Genomic DNA, 19,949 nt, shown 5'->3' on the forward strand with positions numbered 1-19,949 from the left:
TGTACCACGCTTTTGTGGGGAACCCCTCATGTGAACAGTACATATTTGCGAAAGAAGAACCTAAATGAAAGACGTCACGATCGTGAATTCGCGTGTCAAACCTGTTAGATATTCTTTGCCCGATCCAGTCGTGGTAATTCGGTACTTTCGCACCCTACAAAAGCGTGGTTTACGATCGTGGTTCACTACCCGTGTGTTCGCACCTTTACTCGGGCAAACAAGTAGATTCGCCCGGTAGATGGAAAAGGGCATTATCGGAGTTACCTTAGCTGTATTTAACAGCCGCTCGAGGGTGCTCTTTTAAGAGTTGCAAATGGGGGTGAAAATTTCGACGTGAAAATCGATCGAATTTTAAGCTCGTTTTCATCGTGGCCACGAGGGTCCGCAGCAGGGTCGCTTGTTTTTTGGTCGCACGTAGCACGGAGAAACGCGTAAAAAATCTAGTGAGAAGTTTTGTGTGAGGTGTATTGCTTTTTTTTAAAAGGGTTTGTCATCAATAACTTCAAATATACGTGAAAAACTGTCAATATGGAACAAAAAAAACTAAATAAAGTGGTTGAGAATGCTTCGTGACGTGCCGTTAAACAATAGTTTTGGATTAATAACTTGACAAAAAAACGAAGGGCCTTTTTTTTTCAATTGGGAAATATGATTTTTAATTTTTTTATAATTTCTTGTGTATTTCTGAACAAATTGATGCACCGGGTGCTTCAAATTCGAGGGTTTTACGGGGCATTAAACGAAGGTTGACGGTGACAAAAAAATGGTCATCATACTGGGATCCCGTTTGCAGTTTTCATCCGGCAAGATATGGAAAAAGTAAAAACAGGTTCTCATGCAGTTGCTGTCGCATTGTTTTAAAGAACGATTTTCTCAATTTCAAACTTTTCAACGATTAATGAATGTTGTTTTTCCTAGAAGTAATTTAATTAAAAGGAAGAGACTTTTTTCTCCCAACTGGAGAGGCGTTCCTTGTTGTAACTTGCGAGAACGAAGAATACTGTCAAAAATGAATGAAAAATTAGAAAATAAGCGCCCGCAATAAAAATGCCATCTTTTAATATTCCTGGTTATCGCAAAATAACAAACAATATCTGACAAAGATTAACGAATGCCATTTTGATACGAACTCGTACGTAATAAATATGAAACATAAATTTCCGTATAACTTGCTCTCAGTTACAGGAAGCTCGGCTTTAGGGGCCTGAAAAACGGCCATCATTTTTCAGCAAAGCCGACTTCCTTGTAATTCTTTCTTTTATGTTATTTCCTGATGATGCCAGGAGACGTATCTCCGCAACACCTTACTATTTTTACGCCGAGGAGACATTTTATTAAATTGGGTTTTTCGCACAGGGGTCCTGGACGAGCCACGTACGGGGCCTTATTATGTCTTTGTAGATTTATTGTGACGTGGTTTCGATGATTTATGAATTCAGATAAATCCCTTTTCCAATTACAATGGTTAATGAAAGACGAGAAAGTGCCAGCATCGTCCTTATGGTGATGACGAATTTTTGAAGATGGGACTGTAGGGGGGGTTGTCTCGACATTGGCGGGACCAGAAAGAAGAAAACAGGAAACTTGTGGCGAACAAGATCTGTTTGCGATATGGCCGAAACTTAAAGGACACTTAAGGCCTTTCGAAGTTTGGAACTGAGCAAACCATCAAGCAGTTAGTTGGACTAACACAATTTAATACCTTAGATACTTTGGTAACAATAGCGCCATCCTCCATTGGTATTCTTAACTCGTGTCCTCACGGGGCTCGCGATCAATCACTGCAAAACTCCACTAGCCGCTCCTCATTTTCAAGGTTTGGTGCCATTGACGACTGAGCTATCCATATGGAAAAACGCACACGATCGTCGAAGTGGTTGCTACGAGTGAATTAAAAATAATTATGCATTTTTTAAATTAATAATTCTCCACGATATTTGCATGCATTCGATCTCTCCCAGAGTCTTTACAGTCTGGATATACCTAGAGCCTGCTCTATAGATTAATTCACTTAAATTCATTGGCTTTAACTACACTTGAAAGCAAATTGTCCTTCGACTTACCGCTCGAGGTTAATAGGCACAGGATGGAATTAGGGTGCCATTAGATCACAAGACCGTTTGTTTATGTTGACTACGTAGATTGGTTTCCCATGTTAACAGTGGTATCTTACTATCGAGAAAAAAAAGTATATTTATGCTAACTTTGCTACGAGTATGTAACATTACGTGTGCACAATAATACTTGAACGAAATTGTTTCAAGGCAGCAACGTTTTGCAACAGATGTTATTATTTTTAATATTCATGCCGTCTTCTCTGATACACACTTACTTTTTCTCATTGTATTTTATCCCAGGCTTGCCGTCATGAATATTCACCAGCAGTCACTGCCGTGTTTTGCCCAGCTTAATAGGAAACACCACACCAACCATAGATACCTACGTGTGCGATTTGCAATATAAAGCTTTGCGTTCTCAAAGAAAAAAAGATCAGCTTTGAACACATGATTTCGAGGACTCCCCCCACCGTAAACAAAGCTGACAATTTCTTTGAAAAAAAAAGGGATGAAAGTATTATAAAACCCGTATCAGCAGGCTTCGTGGAATATCGGCATAGTTACCCCATTTCTTTGGTCGGTCCATTCACGGATAATCGAATCTTCCTATTGGCGACCATGGTAATGACCCAAACTAAAAAAAAATCTCTAGCTGATAATCGCACTAGATCTAATTGGTGAATGATTGGTCAGACAATGGAACAATTAACGATGTAATATATTTTGCAAGGGTTACGTAAATTGCACATGACTGTAACAAGTCGATTAAATATTGACGTTCACTGGCATTAATGAAACATCACTAGCTCCAAGTGGCCTTGCCTTGGCCATGAATTTGACCTTCCTTAAGATCACACTTTGTTTAACACAATTTACTCATTTACGATGAAGTGTAATGATATGAAGAAAGGACAAACGGGTAAAGCGTGGGCGTAGAGATGCTCCTGGGAACATCTACTGGCCGCTCGAAACTTTTCTCGTAAACAACGGTTACGTAAGTTAGGGAATTAGATGGAAGAGCAAAGAGAAACAGAGAAGCATAAAATAAAATTATTTGCTCACGTCTAGCCTATCTGCCCTCCTAACTCAAAAATTTGTAGGATTAAAAGGGGTATGCTCGTTACTGCTTTCTGAAAGGAAGTTACGAAAAGTTCCAGGAGATTTGAAATAATTTTTCATTAAAGTTTGCTACTGCGGTTTGAGGGAGTATGCTCTCCTTTAAAGTTCTGATTTGATACAGTTTGGGTATGAAAATGTAGAATTTACTTGAAAAATATGCGCGGGGAAAAATAAAAAAGCTTCAGGCAACGGTGTACTTCGACAAAATTGCATGCTACGGTCTATTTTCTCACTCTCTTGTAGAAACTTATATGGCAGACTTCTGGTGAGTAGCTTTAATATTCAGACACCACGTCATTTCATTTTACAACTATCGCAATGTTATTAAAATCACAATTAAAATTATGTGAAATAATGTATTTTATTAAAATATGTATTCGATTACCACGTAACTTAATTTTTATTAAAATAAATACAACTTCGAGGACCTAACAAAATTGAAATTAAATTAGGTGAAAATTTTCTGTTACTTCAATATTCGGACGCTACTGATTTTATTAATTACCACATACTAATAAATAATTTATTTTCTTAGGTGATACTTTCTGGGATAACGATTGTTATCTAAAACGGCCCGTAAACCGTTAGGCCTGTTGCAGATAATTTTTTCCAAATAATCTGTTTGAAAATGGCCCCATTCGGTTTTAATCGTTGTTTTCACATTTCCTTTGAAGATATTTCAGTTTTTTTTATTTCCCGGTTTAATTCGTCCCATAGGTGTTCGATGGAATTGAGCTCTGGTGATTGGGATGGCGATTTTAATACTTTTGGGGCAATTGTAAAGTATGTACTCCTGCACTAAATGTGATTTGTGTTTGGGATCATTATCTTGGTAGATTTTAAAAGTATCCGAAATTCCCATTTTCTCGGCATTTAAATTTAAATTATTTTTTTAAGTATTCAAATAAAAATATTTATCCATTAGAGAATCTATAAAAACAGGTTCGCCTACTCTAAATATGGAAATACATCCCCATTTAAGAACATTTCCATATCCATGTTTAACAGTGGGTTTAATATTATTTATTTTTAATTTTTCACCCTTCTTCGACCATCTGACCCAAAAATGTTGTATTTACTTTCATCATTGAAAATAACATCATTCTACCAAGGATCGTGCTTCAAAATGAACTATTTCGCATAATTCAATCTTCTTCTTCGGTCGACTTCAATACATATGATTTTTTCCTAGCAACGCTTCCATTATACATCAATTTTTGTTAATGCTCGGCGTGTTATTTAAGAATAGACTTGTTTCCCAGTGTCTATGAAGAGTTCATCAACTAATTTTCGATTTTTCGAAGGATGGTTCTCTTATCACGTTCATGCAATTTCTTCAGTTGTCCCTTTTGGGGTATAAACTCGATACGATCCTCTTGTTTAAATAGTCTAATACTATACGCCACTGTACTCTTGCTTACATTACATAACTCAGCAATTTTTCTGTAAGATGTTCCAGCGGAATTATGGGAAATTACAACTTGTCGTATATCAAAACTGATTTTCTTTTTGCGTGCCATTATACCTATTAATAGTACGATTACTTAAATGTAACTGAAATGATTTTTTTATCATCACCCGAGTTTATGTGCATGTAAGATTCGCTGTTCAAGGATGGAGAGAAACGACACAATTCTCAGATCACTTCTTTATTCTCCATGAACCAAAAATGTAATCTCGATACAACCCAGTATCCATGCACAGAACACATCCCCTCTTCGTGAGAGAACCGATAAGATGGAAGGGCTGTCCACCCCTTTTCCCACGGGTACCAAACCCCTAAACATCGTTCTCACCTACGCTAAAGGAATTTATAAACAACCCTCTCTTCCCACGCTAATCTGGGGAAGAGCTTGGTGCCAAAAGCCTATACCACTTTCAGATAATGCCAATTAATGATTTTAAAATAAACAAGAAGTGCGAGGGGATTCATGACAGCCCCGTTTCCATTTTCTCGCACTTATTTTGGGAGAAATTTAGTGTAAAAACCTCTTGATATTTTCAGATAATTGATTAATAGTTTTAACATGGACAAAGATCACATGCATGTACAAAAACAACATTCCAATGAAATTACAGAGCACAGAAAAATATTTTATGTAGTGTCCGAATATTAACATAACCCAGAGTTTACACCTGCTTTCATTTTAATTTTACAATTTGTTGGAAATTTTCACTTTTTTACAATTTTACAATGAAAATTACGTCAACTGGCAACGGAACGTATATTTTGTAAATTACATTATTTTGTGTGGTTTTAATTGCGATTTAAATAAAATTACTGACAATAAAATAAAAAGGTTTTCGTGTCCAAATATTAAAGTTACTGATTGTAGAACGTCGATTTTGTGTTCGTTCTCTCGATATTCCCCTGTACCCTGAAGCCATAAGTCAGGGGCCTAAAATATTTTTCTTTTAGTTTAGAGAAATCGCTTGAAATCAAATAAACAAACACACGCAATAAATAAACGCTACACGCTTTGTGGTTTGGTTGGTGCTCTTCCCCGAAGGTTCGTCGGTTTAGCGTTAGATCATCATATGCGTCGCTAACTTCATAAACTTTGGCAAAAATACGATACTTGGGGTTGGAAGAGGGGTGAAATGAGGCAAAGTCGCGCCATAACGTCTTGCTTGGAACCGATTGAGGCGAATTATTTTCCTCGTTTTCTTGTAGATTTATTACGTGCGAATGTGTCGGAGTTAAAATATCACGGGGAACACTCCATGTTTTAGTATCGGAAAATTCCTGCGACATATTTGCGCAAATTCACAACTACCTCAGGGAAAACCCGCAAAACCTCTTGATTCCACCTTGACGCTTGAAAACTACGTCTCTGCTTAGAAAACCGACGGAAATTTTAATTCTCCTGTCTAAACCAGGCAGTTTCCTGCGATCCTGCTGCTAAACAGTGAAAAAGGAATTTTCCTTCGCGTTTGATAAATTGCATTCCTGTCGCGAGTTTCACAGCGTTTAACGGATAGAAAGAATCGCACGCGACTGCAAATAAATAAGACAACCAACAGCTTTTAAGGCAGGTTGTTGCTCACCATTTAGTTATGAGTTTAGACTACAAGCACCAGCCTCAAGATAGGAAACTCGAACCTTAATGGTTATTATTCCAGCTCGGTAACCATCTAATTACTCACACCCCAACGGCTAGATAACCCTTGAGTAATATTAGTTCAAACTTTTAGTTTCATTATTTTCAGGCGAGAGGAGATACCTCCAAGTTTTCATCGCGAATTTATCACCCCCTTTCAAGGAGTTAAGCTTTATGAGGGCTGGCAAGCCATTCCAGAATGTTTTAGCAAGTTCGCATAAATAGGGAGAGTGATTTTCTAGATTTTATTAAAGTTGCGGCTCTTTATTATCTGCTAGAGGAATTTGGGTACTGCAATCTAGGGCTTTGAAAAGTTGGTTGATTACAGGATTGTAAGTTCGAATACGAGGAGATGTTTCCTAGCTGAAAACTTTAACAAAACTCTTGCGAAGGGTGTTTGTCGATATACAGAGTGATTCAATGGATATGGGACGTGGCAAAATCCGAGGTGGGGGACACCGAAATATAACAATTGGACCCAACATGCCTTATACCAATGTTGCGTGTGTCCCAGTCACAGGGTGTTACACATTGAAATTTTATTTTTAAATTCCCGATTAACTCTTTGGGTTTTCATAGCATCAACACCAAAATTGGTATATTCATGTTTCTTAAGACAACAAGAATTTTGATCTAATTCTTACGTAGCTCCTACAGGGCGCTAGCTACAACCCATCACTTCGGTATATTTACGGTATAGGATCATGTTTTTTGAGTGCAGCTAAGAGCAAATTCTATTCAATACAATGAAAACGTGTCTATTTTTATTGAAAAAAAGTATTCCCATTTAATCCCGATATCTCTTTTCGGTTACGAGATTTTTGCCCACAAGCTAATTCGTGTAGTATCACTTCAAATCTTTGACTCGTTAAAAAATATAACTGCTGCAAAGATTCGATCTTTCAATCATCAAAAAAATGAACGGCCATTAAGAAATGAAAAATAAGTCTTATTATAAAATCTATTTGAGCAAAAACACAAATCATGGCGCGCATCTCACTAAAGGATAAGCTATTCTGCCTTGGCTTTCATACTTTTACATTACAACTTTTTGCTTAAAAAAAGCAATTGACAAGAAAATAGTCTAATTACTTTGAGAAGTTAAAGTAACAATAGCTAAGTAATCTGTTGCTATTTTCGTGAACCACAACCACTACAGTTTTTGCAGATTTAAAATGGTACGACTTCTTAGCTTATGGATAAAATCTCATAAACGAAGGGAGATATGGGAATTAAACGAAAATATCTTTTTTGACTGAAAATGGCCGCTATTTCATTATACTGAATGGAATTTGATCTTAGTTGCACTGATAAGGAAATGTGACCAAATATACCGAAGCGGTTTGCTGTAACTAGAGCTCTCTAAGAACTAAGTAAAAATTAGATCAAAATTCTTACGTGGCATCTTACAAAAACCAAGTATACCAGTTTTGGTGTTGATGCTATGAAAACACAAAAAGTTAATAAGGAATTTTGAAATAAAATTTCAACCTTCAACATTCTGTAATTCTGAAACACGCAACATTGGTATAAAGTATATTAGGCCCAATCGTCATATGTTGGTGTCCTCCACCTCAGGTTTCGCTATGTTCCATTCCCAATGAATCATCCTGTACATAGTATTTGGAAATTCTACCGTTCATTTGGTGTACCCTGGAAGAAATATATTACCGAAGATTGTGCTTAAATTTTGAAAACTCAAATTAGCTCGCAGAAACGGAGCAGCTCTATATTTAGAATATTGTCAGCATTTATCGCCATATTTAGTTGGTAGGAATGGGAATGCCTTCAATAGTGAGTTCTTTCTCAAGAGATTTCTGCCAGGTTTCAGCCGGGCAGAATGTTGTACGAAGGCTCATTACGTTCCTATGAAATTTCCCTTCAATTCCCTGCAAACTTTTCTCACATTTTCATTCGAAATTTGATATTTTTCGCATGCGAAACGGGAAGAAACTTGGAGGCGTTATTAACACCGACAACCGGAGCGATATTGTTTTGTTGCTAAAACCTTTTTAACCAAAAGCGTCGCTCTCGTGTGACGTATTAATGCAAAACCACGTGCCAAATTGTTTCCGTTGAATTGAGAATTATTATTATATTTTCCGCAATTGCAAACGGCTTATAATGAGGAAAACGCAAAATATACCTATTGGCCTGGAAACGAGAATAAACACACAAAAAACATCACGTGTAAAATTCTTTGCCGATGTGAGAGATTTCATGCTGACAAAACCACGGATCCTCGAAAAAGAGAATTAAAGAAAAAGGGAATCCACAGGTACTCAAAAAAAGTGTAATGCATGTGTGTTAAAGGTCGGGACCGTCTTAAGCTGATCTTTCTAATGCTTCGAGCGAGCAATGCATTACAACGCTCGTATTCTCTTAATGCTTCGCTGTTTTACGGCCACTCGGTTCTGAAATGGCACATTTACGACGTGTACAAACATCTAATGCAACAATAAAAAATATTATTTTTTAAACCGATAGTCAAGTGAAGCATGGATCCGTTCGTTTTCGCTCGCTGTGCATAAATTGCGCTGCAAAACTCCCCCTGCGAGATTTTCGTAACAAACTGAGGTGCCCCAGTTACCATCTGTTGCGAAGAACTAACATTATCTATATATAATACACATATCCGGCCCTGATCCCTGGGGTTGTTTTCTCAGATCTTTTCCGATCAAAGAGGGTACCCCCTTTTTTGGAATTTGAGGCACAAGCAGTCCTCAGCAATGCCAATGCATGTTGATGTCGTCTCGGACGACAGTGGACACTCAGTAGGCAGGCTACTATCTTCATGTTCTTGCTTTTTTCCTTTGGTCCGGACGAATGTTCCTCAAACTGCGTTATATCGTGCGTGGTTGCCCAGCGACGCAAGAATATTCGCTCGAGACCATCTTCGCTTCTGGAGATAACCACAATCGGTTGAGGGTCGTACAGCTCTGTTTCAGACCTCGGTCAGGACAGACGATCTGTTTTGTCTCGGAACTTAAAGGAATGGATGTTGTTGTTTTCCTTGGAGATAGATCCAGGATCAGTTAGGACTGTGCCACGACAGCCCTACTGTTAGGGACATTTTAGGGACCGGGGGTGCCCAACGAGAGGCCTTCTCAAACATTTTTATTTATTTATTTATTTTTTGTTGATAACTACATTAACAAGAACTAAAAACACCACTTGTCTTCTGTTCTTTGTTTTACGTCATATAGGATTAAGCACATTAATTAGAGTTAGTGATACATCAGTACCACAAACATTGTAGAGTACGATTTTTCCGCGACTCAACTCCACCGGCGAAACACAACAATAAACGTATATAACATTATAGTCCCCCTGGTAGTCTTTTTATGATAAATTCAATGCTTCTCTCCTAATGGACGGATGAAATACTTGAGCGCGGATAGCTGCTTCGTGGAAAGCTCCAACAAAGTTTTTGTTCTCAGTCGTTCACTTCGAAATAGGTTTTCTAACGGAAAGTTTATCCAGGCTGAACATCAGCGTATTATACGGATAACGAATTGCGGCCTAAACTCACAATGCAATATTTAAACGCAATATGGAGGCATTATACCACAATCATTGTAATGTGGTAATATGTGCCTGCCACCTTCCGGTGGCAGACATATACCGGCGTAATTTTTATGGAGTGCGGGTTTCCTTCAAGTTTGAAATTGCATTAGGAAAATTGAAATTTTCTCGGGACTGAACGGCTTGCGAGTTACTTAATTTAACTCCCATATGCTTCGTGGAATTGCATGCTAAACAACTCTCGGATTTCTCCAATAATATGTCGCACGTCTGTGAAGCTTCCCAAACGGCTCATTAGAAGGAGAAGCTTTTCGGGGAAACCTTCAAAGATTTTACAGGTCTTTGTACAATACATCAAAAGGAGCAAAAACACCTTATAAGAAGAACCAGAGGAACTATAATTGCTAAGGCTCGTTTTCACGTAAACGATTCCCCTGTTTATGAACTGTGTTTTGATTCGGGACTTTTTCGTTTATAATGACTCAAAGACCAAATTTAAAGAGTTCTAATAAAGTAGACTTCCAATAAGGTGACCTTTAAATTTTAACCAAAAGGTAAAACGGCGTAAAATTGCCAATATGGCTCTCCACTATATTATCCATTCGAGTCCGGGAGGCTCGCTCGCCGAAACTCGCAGAAGATAGAGATTTAGGGTATATATCGTATTTATGGAGTTTAAGAATTTTTCAATTTTGTGGCCTGCTCGCCGGCAACAGATTTCCGGGTGAATGGCAGGTTGATATAGGACTCGGAATAATTCGTAAACTTGTTAGTTTTTCAATGGAAAGTTTTGAAAATGGAAATACAATATGCTCAGAATATAGGACGTGAAGTTCGAATATATGAACCAATTTTGTCTTGGTCTGTGCTTTTCAGAACATGATTGGTTGGGTGCGGTTTCGCTTTTTTTTTACCGCTTTTAAAGTCGTATTTATTATAATCCAGATGTCTGCAAACTCTCGAATAAATCCCGAATTTCATTACGGAAGAATCTTTGAACCATAAAACCTTGTAATCTTGTTAACAAGCAACGTCAGTAAAGTGTTACTTCCGCATGCGAATTGCCCGAAATTTCAAATATAAATTCTGTAGATATCGTGAAATGTTGTTTTAGTAATTTTCCTACAATTTTTAGCCCTTCTTAAACAGCTCGTTACGTTCACCTCAGATGTCTTGCGAATCCCAGATCTCGAAACAAGAACTTGAGAATTGACAGACACTCTGGAAAGTTGGATGTTTGAGTGATTTTCTATTAGTTTTATCCCTTTTTTGTTTCATCCAGTACGATCCTGAAAGCCCTCTTTCTAGCCTGGAAATTTTCTTATATCGATTTCCATGTTTTAACATTAAATCTTCCAAAGTCAATAATCCAACATCCTTTAGCAAGATGTAGCAAGTTCTCTAAGGTAGGGGACAGTTTAGGGTACAGGCTGATCATTCGTTAAAATGCGGTTTTGTCGTAATTATTTAACACAATTAAAATTTTTTTCTTTATTTAACATAATTAATTCTAGATGTGGATTTTTATATTAGAAAACTTTTAGTTCCAGCCAACCCCTGTCGCAAGTGTGGAATCGAACGTAAAGGGCAACAACCTGTAACTTCATAGAGAATTCTGTCATAGGAGGAAGTGTAGTAGATTTTATCAGAAAATCCATTAATTAGAAATTTCATGTTGATTTTACGCCACGACGATGTATTTTCCCAGGGGAAGTTTGTTTTCTTAGGACTGTTGTTCCTTAAGGCACGGAATGTAAAGGGTTTGATAATACTTAAAGACTTTAGTATAAGCAAATATTTAAGGGAAATCCAGCTTATAATTAACAGCTTTAGCTGCGCAAGATTTCTGAAACTCCGAAAAGTTTGTCTGATTTTATATAGTTTTATTTATTGGGATAATAGTTCCACAATAGTTTCACTTCTATTTTTATTTCTCACTATGATTTATTCCTCCCTAGAAAATCCTAAAGCGTGGATTGCTTCAGTTCGATCACGAACCATTTTAACGGTCTGCCATGAAGTTTCGTCAATTTTGTTTAAAATTTTCCCGTACTTAGTTTTTTTGTAAAATGTTATATATTTCCTTTTATAGTCACTATTGAAGTTTTGTTAGAAAGCTAATTTAACAATATTAAGTTCTGCCAGTAAGCTTGTTAATAATTTAATCATTATTACCAAACTCCAAGGAACAAATCAATTAGTGTTTTAAGCGATAAGACACTAAGGTTCTTAGGCATTCTACTATTTATTTTCACAATACGACACTGACATCATAATCCACATAGGTTTTTGCTCTTTAGCTCCATTTCTCAACCGCCTATGTATGCTTATATTACTTGTAAGATTCATTGTCTGTAATTACCTTCCCTTGGAAAGAAAAACCTTAATAATGTTTTTCCCATTTGGTTCGCTATTAATACACTTTTGCGGTCAAACACCTTGCCAAAGCACTTATGAATAAATAATAAGTAAATTAGTATTGGAAACCACGAGTCTGTCCTTGTTAACCTTGTTGTCGAAATAAATTGCACGATCAAGTGTCATGTGTCTTTTCTTTACTGTTGAGGAAGTTTTCTGCTTTTATGATTTATTTTATCATTTCTGGTATAATTTATCGACTAAAGGCTGCTTCGTCTATTTTTGATCCTGTTCAGCATCGTCGTTCGTTATACATTTTTTTGGTTCAATGGAGATAACCTATAGACAATTTGAGACCTTTTTATTTGACTTAACAAGGTGTCAACGTCCTTATCGCATTCTTTTTTCTGGCTTCATTTCTTTCTAAACAAAACTCAAAAAAACATGTTCTCTGACTATGAACTTACGACCATTTATAGATACTATTCCTATAATCTGTTGCTTTTTTCCCTATCATTCTGTAATCAACCTTTACTTTGATGAATTCCTTCTCTCGTCCCTTAATGAGGAATAATTGCCATTAATTCGTTCACTTACAAATCTTTTTATCATTCTTTTTCCATGTTAGTCGCCCTTTCGCTCATATTGTCAATTAATCTCCCTCCAATTGAAATGTTTCAATCACTCCACCGACAAATTTATTGCCAACAATTTGTACTGAAGTAACCTAAGTAGCCCGCCTCAAAGCTAAAACTGAATGAAATTAAAATTTAAGCGAATACAGTAATAGAACTTAATACTTAAACGGTTTAGGGGCTCAACTGGGCAAACAATAGTCCCCAAAGCAATACAAAAGACGTGGATATGATTAATTTTAATGGAGCCCTCGGTCACTGACTGTCACATTTATCATTTAGCCTGAAGATTTACTGGCTCACGATTTCATTAAGTTATTAGAGACGTGCTAAAACTTTGTTTTGTTAGGAGTCCGTTTCGCTCATTGGGGATCGAACGTCATGAAATTATCGTTTAAGTGAAATTACGCGATCAATTTGCGATTTAATATACGGGTACACGAAGTAGGATTGACCTGTACCAAGGATGACTGCTTCTTTTGGTTTTAAATACCTACCTCGTTAGACTTGCTGTCTATATCGTCTCAAACTAACTAAATGCTTCCTTAACTGGTTACTTCAGAGTTGTTTTTAAATATTATTTAATGTTTTGATTCGTTAAATGATTGAAACGTGTTAATGATGCAGTACTAGAAGGCTCGAAGTATGCCTTAAAAAACGTACTTAAAAAACTAACTTTCCTTATGTTGCTTTGTGATATTGATTTCTTTGTATGGCTTCGTAGCAGACTCGCGAATTCAACAGCTCATGATGTATAATCCGGTTCCTCACCTTTTTGATACGCATAAGTTACGTTTGCTTGTAATTCCTCCCCTCTCGATTTCAGGTTCCAAAAACTTTGATATCCACGGCAAATTCACTCTCTTTATTAATTACCATATCCGGAACTTCCTCTCGTGGCAATTCCTGTTTGTCGGGCTTCCACGTATTTCCTCACCGTTCACTGTGAGACTTGCACTTCTACTCGTACACGATTTTTCTCTACTTCGCCTCAACGATGTTACTGCGAGTTCCGATTTGGATATTCTTATATCTTACCGACACTCAATATTGTTCAATTCAAAATGTTCTACTTGTCATACGGGTAAGTCGGGCTCTCAGGTATCTCCAGACCATTCACCTCGAGGTTCTGAGTAATACAGCCCAAGTATACTGCGTGACATAGAAAAAAGAACACCCCGCATAAACGGTTTTATTTAAATAATAATTAGTATGCATATAGAATAAAAAACTATTACATTTTCAGCCATATTTATCAATGGGTTTACTAGTTATGAGGAATTTTAGTTTTTTTTTTATTATAAAAATTGCAGTATAATATGAACAATATGACTGTAAAATACCATTTATTTGTGTATAGCGTGTTTAGAAAGTGCTTTCAGATTAATTAAATATGCTTAGATGCAGAATGCAGTGAAATTTTAATCCATTGAGCGAGTTTGAGAGAGATCGAATAGTCTGACTACGAGAAGCTAATCGATCATTTAGGTAAATCGTCACTAGATTGAACCGTACTGTAAAGACCATAGTAAGTTGTTGTCAGCCATGGTTCCAAGAAGAACAAATTGGCAAAAAAGAGGTACTGGACGATTCCTAAAAAATACAGAACGCCAAGATTACCGTCTTCGAATTATAGCCCTAAGAGATAGGTGAGTCTCGTCGAGGGCGATGGCGGATCAGTAATTTGCTGAGTATAGAAGGCTCCTTGGGATTCGAACCATTTATTGCCACATAAGAAGTTTTGGACTGATATCCTACCGTCCCCATCCTATGTTACCCATCACTTTAAATCGTCGTTAAAATCGACTACAGTGGTGCAGAGAACAGGTACATTTGAATCTGGAATGGGATAATCCAGATTCAGATTCTATTTGTGTATGCATGATGGTCGGACAGGAGTAAGAAGAAGACGAGGTGAAAGACGGGATCCTTAGTTTACAATACAGAGGCATGTCCATCAGACTGTTGGGCTAATGATTTGGGGTGCTATTGCATATAATAGCAGTTCATCTTTACTTTCAATTAGAGGCAGTATGATAGTTCGACGATACATCCAAGAAGTTTTGGCACCTCATCTCGTGTCTTACCTGGAAACTCTTGTTAAATAAGTTTTCCAGCAAGACAATGCACCACCACATGTGGCTAGAGTGACTATGGACTTCCTTCAATAAAATACAATCGATTTGCTACCCTGGTCCCCTCGATCTCTAGACCTCTTACTGATTAACCATGTATGAGATATTGCATGTAGAAGGTTGCATAATTTACCCCTTTCCACACAAACTCTAGCGGCGCTATGTCGTGCCCTTCAGTTAGCCTGGAATGAGGTCTCCCAATAGGACATCGATCACCTCATTAGATCCATGCCAAGACGTGTACAGGAACGTATAAGACACCGGGGAGGATCGAAAAATTATATTTTCTTTGGTTTTTATCAATTCAAAATTACATTTTTATGAAGTATTTGTTTTAGTGTAAGCACGTAGCATGTGTAAGCATTTTAGTGTATGCATACCAAAAATTATTTAAATAAAACCATTTTTACGAGATGTCCTCTTTTCTATATCACGCAGTATATATATTTTCCTCCGGTTTCTACATATCTAATAAATTGCGTACATCACTAGTCCCTTAGGCATCCTTGCCTCATTTTTGGAGTAATTTCTGGAAACTTGAACATTCCCTTGGCATTCCATTCATTGCACACTCAATTACTAAGAATGCAAAACTTCTTCAGATTGTATCAGATTATCCTGGTGCCTCTGCCGCCTTATGACTGTTTTACTAAACAAACTACAAAGTTAGCATTACGCAATTTCCAGAAGCGAATCCTGAAGGAAGTTGGTTTCACTGAAATGATAAAGGGAATCCCTAATGATTCGAAACTTGTTACACTCGAGAAATAATTCAATTTTCTAAATCTCGCGTAACCCTAAACCTTGTATGAATTGCAAAATTCAACACATCCTGTCTATGAATCAAAGTGCAATTTAAAAGGATAATTAACAAGCGAAGCGCTTATAACCACTATGTATATTAATTTCTAATCGAAGGCCAATTAGATTATTGTTTACAAACTCGGTTATGAATGTTTAAATCTCCTCGCTTTTATTGGCGATGGTCTTGGAATGTCAAATTAAGGTTAAAACATGTGTAATTTATGATTCATAATTAGGAAAGTTTATATTCTCTCTGTTATGGATTCTAACGTTCTTTCCCGTTTTCCAGGTAAGCCCCCCAGGCAGATTCCATGCTGCGACGCAGTGGGGAGATAGCGGTGCGTATTAATAGTCCCTGATTGACGTAATTACGCAAATTAACTTCAAATCCAATTAGCTTGCCTAATTAAGTATATGGGACGTCCATCTTAATAAAGGTCACGAGCCTTGACTTTAAACAACCAAGAAGTACGACAAATGCAAATAGCTCAAGCAATGCAGTTACTTAAAAGGACGATTTGTATTCAATGCACGCGGTTGTTCCACATATTGTTAAATGATGTGATTGTGAGCATCAACCTTGGATCCCTCTCGAGAGTATTGTACTAAAAACGCATCCAACTATTTTGCAATTTCTTCACAGTTATGCAAATTCTCACAAGAAGTTGTCACGGTAAAACCTCGCCTTCAAGCTTCAATTTGCCGAAAATAATTGCCCAGTCTGTAGAAAAAAGAGCAGTTCTTAATTCTTCAGGAACAATGGCACCTAATTCTCAATAACCTCTGGTCACAAACTTAAGAGATAAAAGACGGAGCGCAGTTAAAATTGTTTCAAGAAAATTAAAACTGCGCCTGCAAACTTATTACAAAGAATGTCAAAGAAAAACGCGGGATATAAAGGGAAGTCTTGTTTTTGTTTCTTTTGTTGCTAGAATCACACTGGAGAGGCCAGGAGTAGATTAATGTCGCTTTATCTGGAGGCGAGCTTATCGGAATGGGACCCAATGGGTTTTAAAGGGCATTTGTCTAAATGAACCGCTATTTTATTACCATTCGAGATGATGAAGTTCTTTGGAAGTCCTCTTCATATTAATCATTATCAAGAATAGGTGACTTATTTACTACTGTTTTTTCCACTGTAACCGTTTTCTCACGTTTGCCCACGGCACCGTACGCGAAGTGACTATTTCGCTCTTTTATTTTAAAGACAAGGAGATGCCCTTGGATTATTATTTTTTTAATATTTTCTACCGCAAATTGTAACAATAATATTGTTTGCAGCTCTTGTTGCGAAATCTCTTTGGTGCTTCAGAGGAAAAAACTCTCGATCTCGTACATAAAAGTTCACATAAATATGAATCATACACATCATTCGCTTTTATTGGATTCATGGTGACGAAAATCCCTTTTTGATTCTTGATTGTTACTGCAAACATCAGGTTATTATAAAAACATTTTTGTGGCTCTCTATGCCATATATTTTGCAAACGAACTAATACTACCAAATGGGAGCACGTAGAACAACAGGGGTATTGCTGGCAATAAATGTATTGTTAACAATCAGTAATTAATTTTCCTCAACTGAAATGTTGGTTCGTTGCCTTGATTAGTGGCAATGAACTTTTTCCGAACCATTTGCTTCAGTTATTATAGATCCAGAAAATAAAACAATATTGTAAATCTATTGTTGCGATAGCCAATTGGTGTGAAGATGTCCAAAAATTTGTTTTTGAATGAAAATGATTAGGAATAACACCAAAACTTTTCAAATCGGTAAGGAGAAACCCATGTATGGCAGTCATACTATACAGGACGCATGAGCTTTTTTACTCGACATTATTCTTAGAAATCTCTACTTTACAAATTGATATCTTTTTGTGTTAAAACCAAATTATGAGTATGGTCTAGTGTTTGCGAAGCTGACCCTACAGAAGAACGATACTATTATTAGGTGTATTATTGGGCATAATTTTTTTCAATAAATACAGTCAAGAAACCAGTTTAAAGAGATTAAACCCGAGTTTAATCCGTTTAACTTCCTCGATATCCTGATTTTAATAGTAAAAAATCGGGTTGCTATATATTGGACTTTAATCATTGTAAACTCCGTAAAAGTGTATATTGATGTATATGTATATGATATTGACAGGAATACAGTGAAAGAGTTACAAAACTGGCATTTTTTGTCTGTGACTGCCACATACCTGAAGCGTTGAGTGTCCTATTTTCGAAGAGATTTGCAATGAGATATATCGATGATTGAAGTGCAAAACCTCGTAACCCAACATTTTTTCCATGTTTGCGTTTAAATTTTTTTTTTTAGTATTGGGGGATTTCCATTGTTTTCATCCCAAAATAGAGGCTTTGTATTGAAGTTTGAACGCTCAATCAGATTATTTGGAATGAGAGGACATTACCCGTTTCCACATTAACCTATCGCACCTTTAACCAAATAAAAGCAATGTTGGTATGCGAAGTTTTTCACTTTAACAGTCGATATACAAGTTTTATTGCGGATAAAGTGTAAGCTGATTCGAAATCTGGCGCATCAATAGAATTTGGGAAGAAATCAATTTACAACCGAATTAAACGGAATTTTGTTAGCGAAAATAGTGCGAATAATGTTTTTTCCTGTCCTGTCTCTTTTGACGAAATTATCAAATTTTACAATATTCCTAAACAGATCAGCCGGACAATATTCAGAGATATTAAGGTTGTAGGGGTGCCATGTGCAGAAAGAGACTTAATTTGGAATTTTACAATGCTTCCCAATCACCCTCACAGTCTTTAATGTTAAAATTCATATTTCCCTCGTTTAGGAATTTTGGAACCAGATAATCTTCTAGAATCTCAAAATTTGTTTTTTAAATGCAATTAAGAATGCGGTTTATTACAAAAGTCGACCGTGTGAAAATTCATTTTTATTGTCGTTTCTGAGTATCAAATGGCATAAGCGCGAGTCTAAAGGTTCTTTAACTGACTCAGCGCTTTAATTTTCTTATAAATTTTCAAAAATTAACAGATACGGGTGTACTGAGGCCCCCATAATTTGAAAAATTCAATATCGAGATTTAACTATATCTAAAAGGCTTTAACTTCTGCAAGTGAAGCTGAACGTCAACGAATCTGTTTTGGCAGCGTAAACTGGTATTGTCCATGGAACCTGGATGTCCCAGGAGTCATGGCATAGGTCGACATTAAATGCTGTAGGATGAAACCATTGACCGAACCGTGCGTTACATGAAAGTGGTTAGGTGACATTCACCAGGGTGTCAAAATGTTTTTTTATTTTATAAATTGGGAATAAATCTTCCAATTTTTGATTTACAGACTTAAAATAACGTCTTAGGGGATTTTTGGTAATGATTTATTCGATTTTTTTTTTTTCGAGCTATGATAGCTGAAATGACACCAACTGTGTCTTATCGAGAAACAAAAGTCAACCTAATTCTTTCATCAATATCAATAATTTCATTAGTTTTAAAACTTGTGATACTCTCAACTATATTACATCAATAATAAAAAATTATAGCTTAATGTTACTTCAAGCAATCAAGTTTTGAACCTGATCGGAGGATTCATAGTCCTCAAAGTCATTGTGCCCAGGAAGATAAAATTTGTTAGGTACGTTCATGCTATAAATACCTGAAGGAACTTGATTGCTTTCGAATGCACAACGTCAGCCCTCTTCAGAAGTCAGGAGGTCACTTTCTTAGACACCACATGAGGAAATATTAAGTGTAATATGGTATCAATCTGACGTCCACTATTTCGGTTCTCTGGTTCCCTTCCGGGATTGCTCGAAGAGACATAAGGACACCTTAGATGTATAGTTATTACCTCAAAACATAATTTTGTACTAACTTAATTGCGTTCCAGAAACAAATGACTTTAAAAAAAGACATCTTAACTAAAACCAAAACACATATTTTTGAGGTTATGTTGAAACAAATAAAAGAAACCACCAAGGAGAAGGAAATCTTCAATATATAGTTCTATCTCTCTCTGAGTCCTACGATTCGGGAACTCTGAACAAGAATAAATATATGAAGTTAGTCGAGTATTGGTCGTGCTTTGTACATATTGACGTCTTTATCTTGATTTCACGTTGACATTTTCACACTCTATCTTACTTGTGGTGACCCAGTTATCTATATTCGTTGAGGATTATATATTTATTATGTAATATATCCCCAATAATTCGCGCTAAAACAC

At 36.6% G+C, this 19,949-nt stretch overlaps 1 protein-coding gene and 1 long non-coding RNA gene across 2 annotated transcripts in view; one reads left to right on the forward strand and one right to left on the reverse strand.

Moving 5' to 3' along the window:
* Nucleotides 1-19,949, forward strand: part of LOC136350826 (Ig-like and fibronectin type-III domain-containing protein 1) — a 101,682-nt gene that overhangs the window by 20,657 nt on the left and 61,076 nt on the right. The gene's annotated exons all lie outside the window — the stretch shown is intronic.
* LOC136350827 (uncharacterized) lies at nucleotides 287-19,867 on the reverse strand. Its single transcript, XR_010734218.1, has 5 exons — nucleotides 19,380-19,867; nucleotides 2,622-2,691; nucleotides 2,333-2,439; nucleotides 2,064-2,172; nucleotides 287-1,880 (listed from the first exon to the last, which is right to left on the reverse strand). It is a non-coding gene; the product is annotated as an uncharacterized lncRNA (long non-coding RNA).

This window comes from Euwallacea fornicatus, chromosome 4 (genome assembly GCF_040115645.1).
Source record: "Euwallacea fornicatus isolate EFF26 chromosome 4, ASM4011564v1, whole genome shotgun sequence".
NCBI classification, from domain to species: domain Eukaryota; kingdom Metazoa; phylum Arthropoda; class Insecta; order Coleoptera; family Curculionidae; genus Euwallacea; species Euwallacea fornicatus.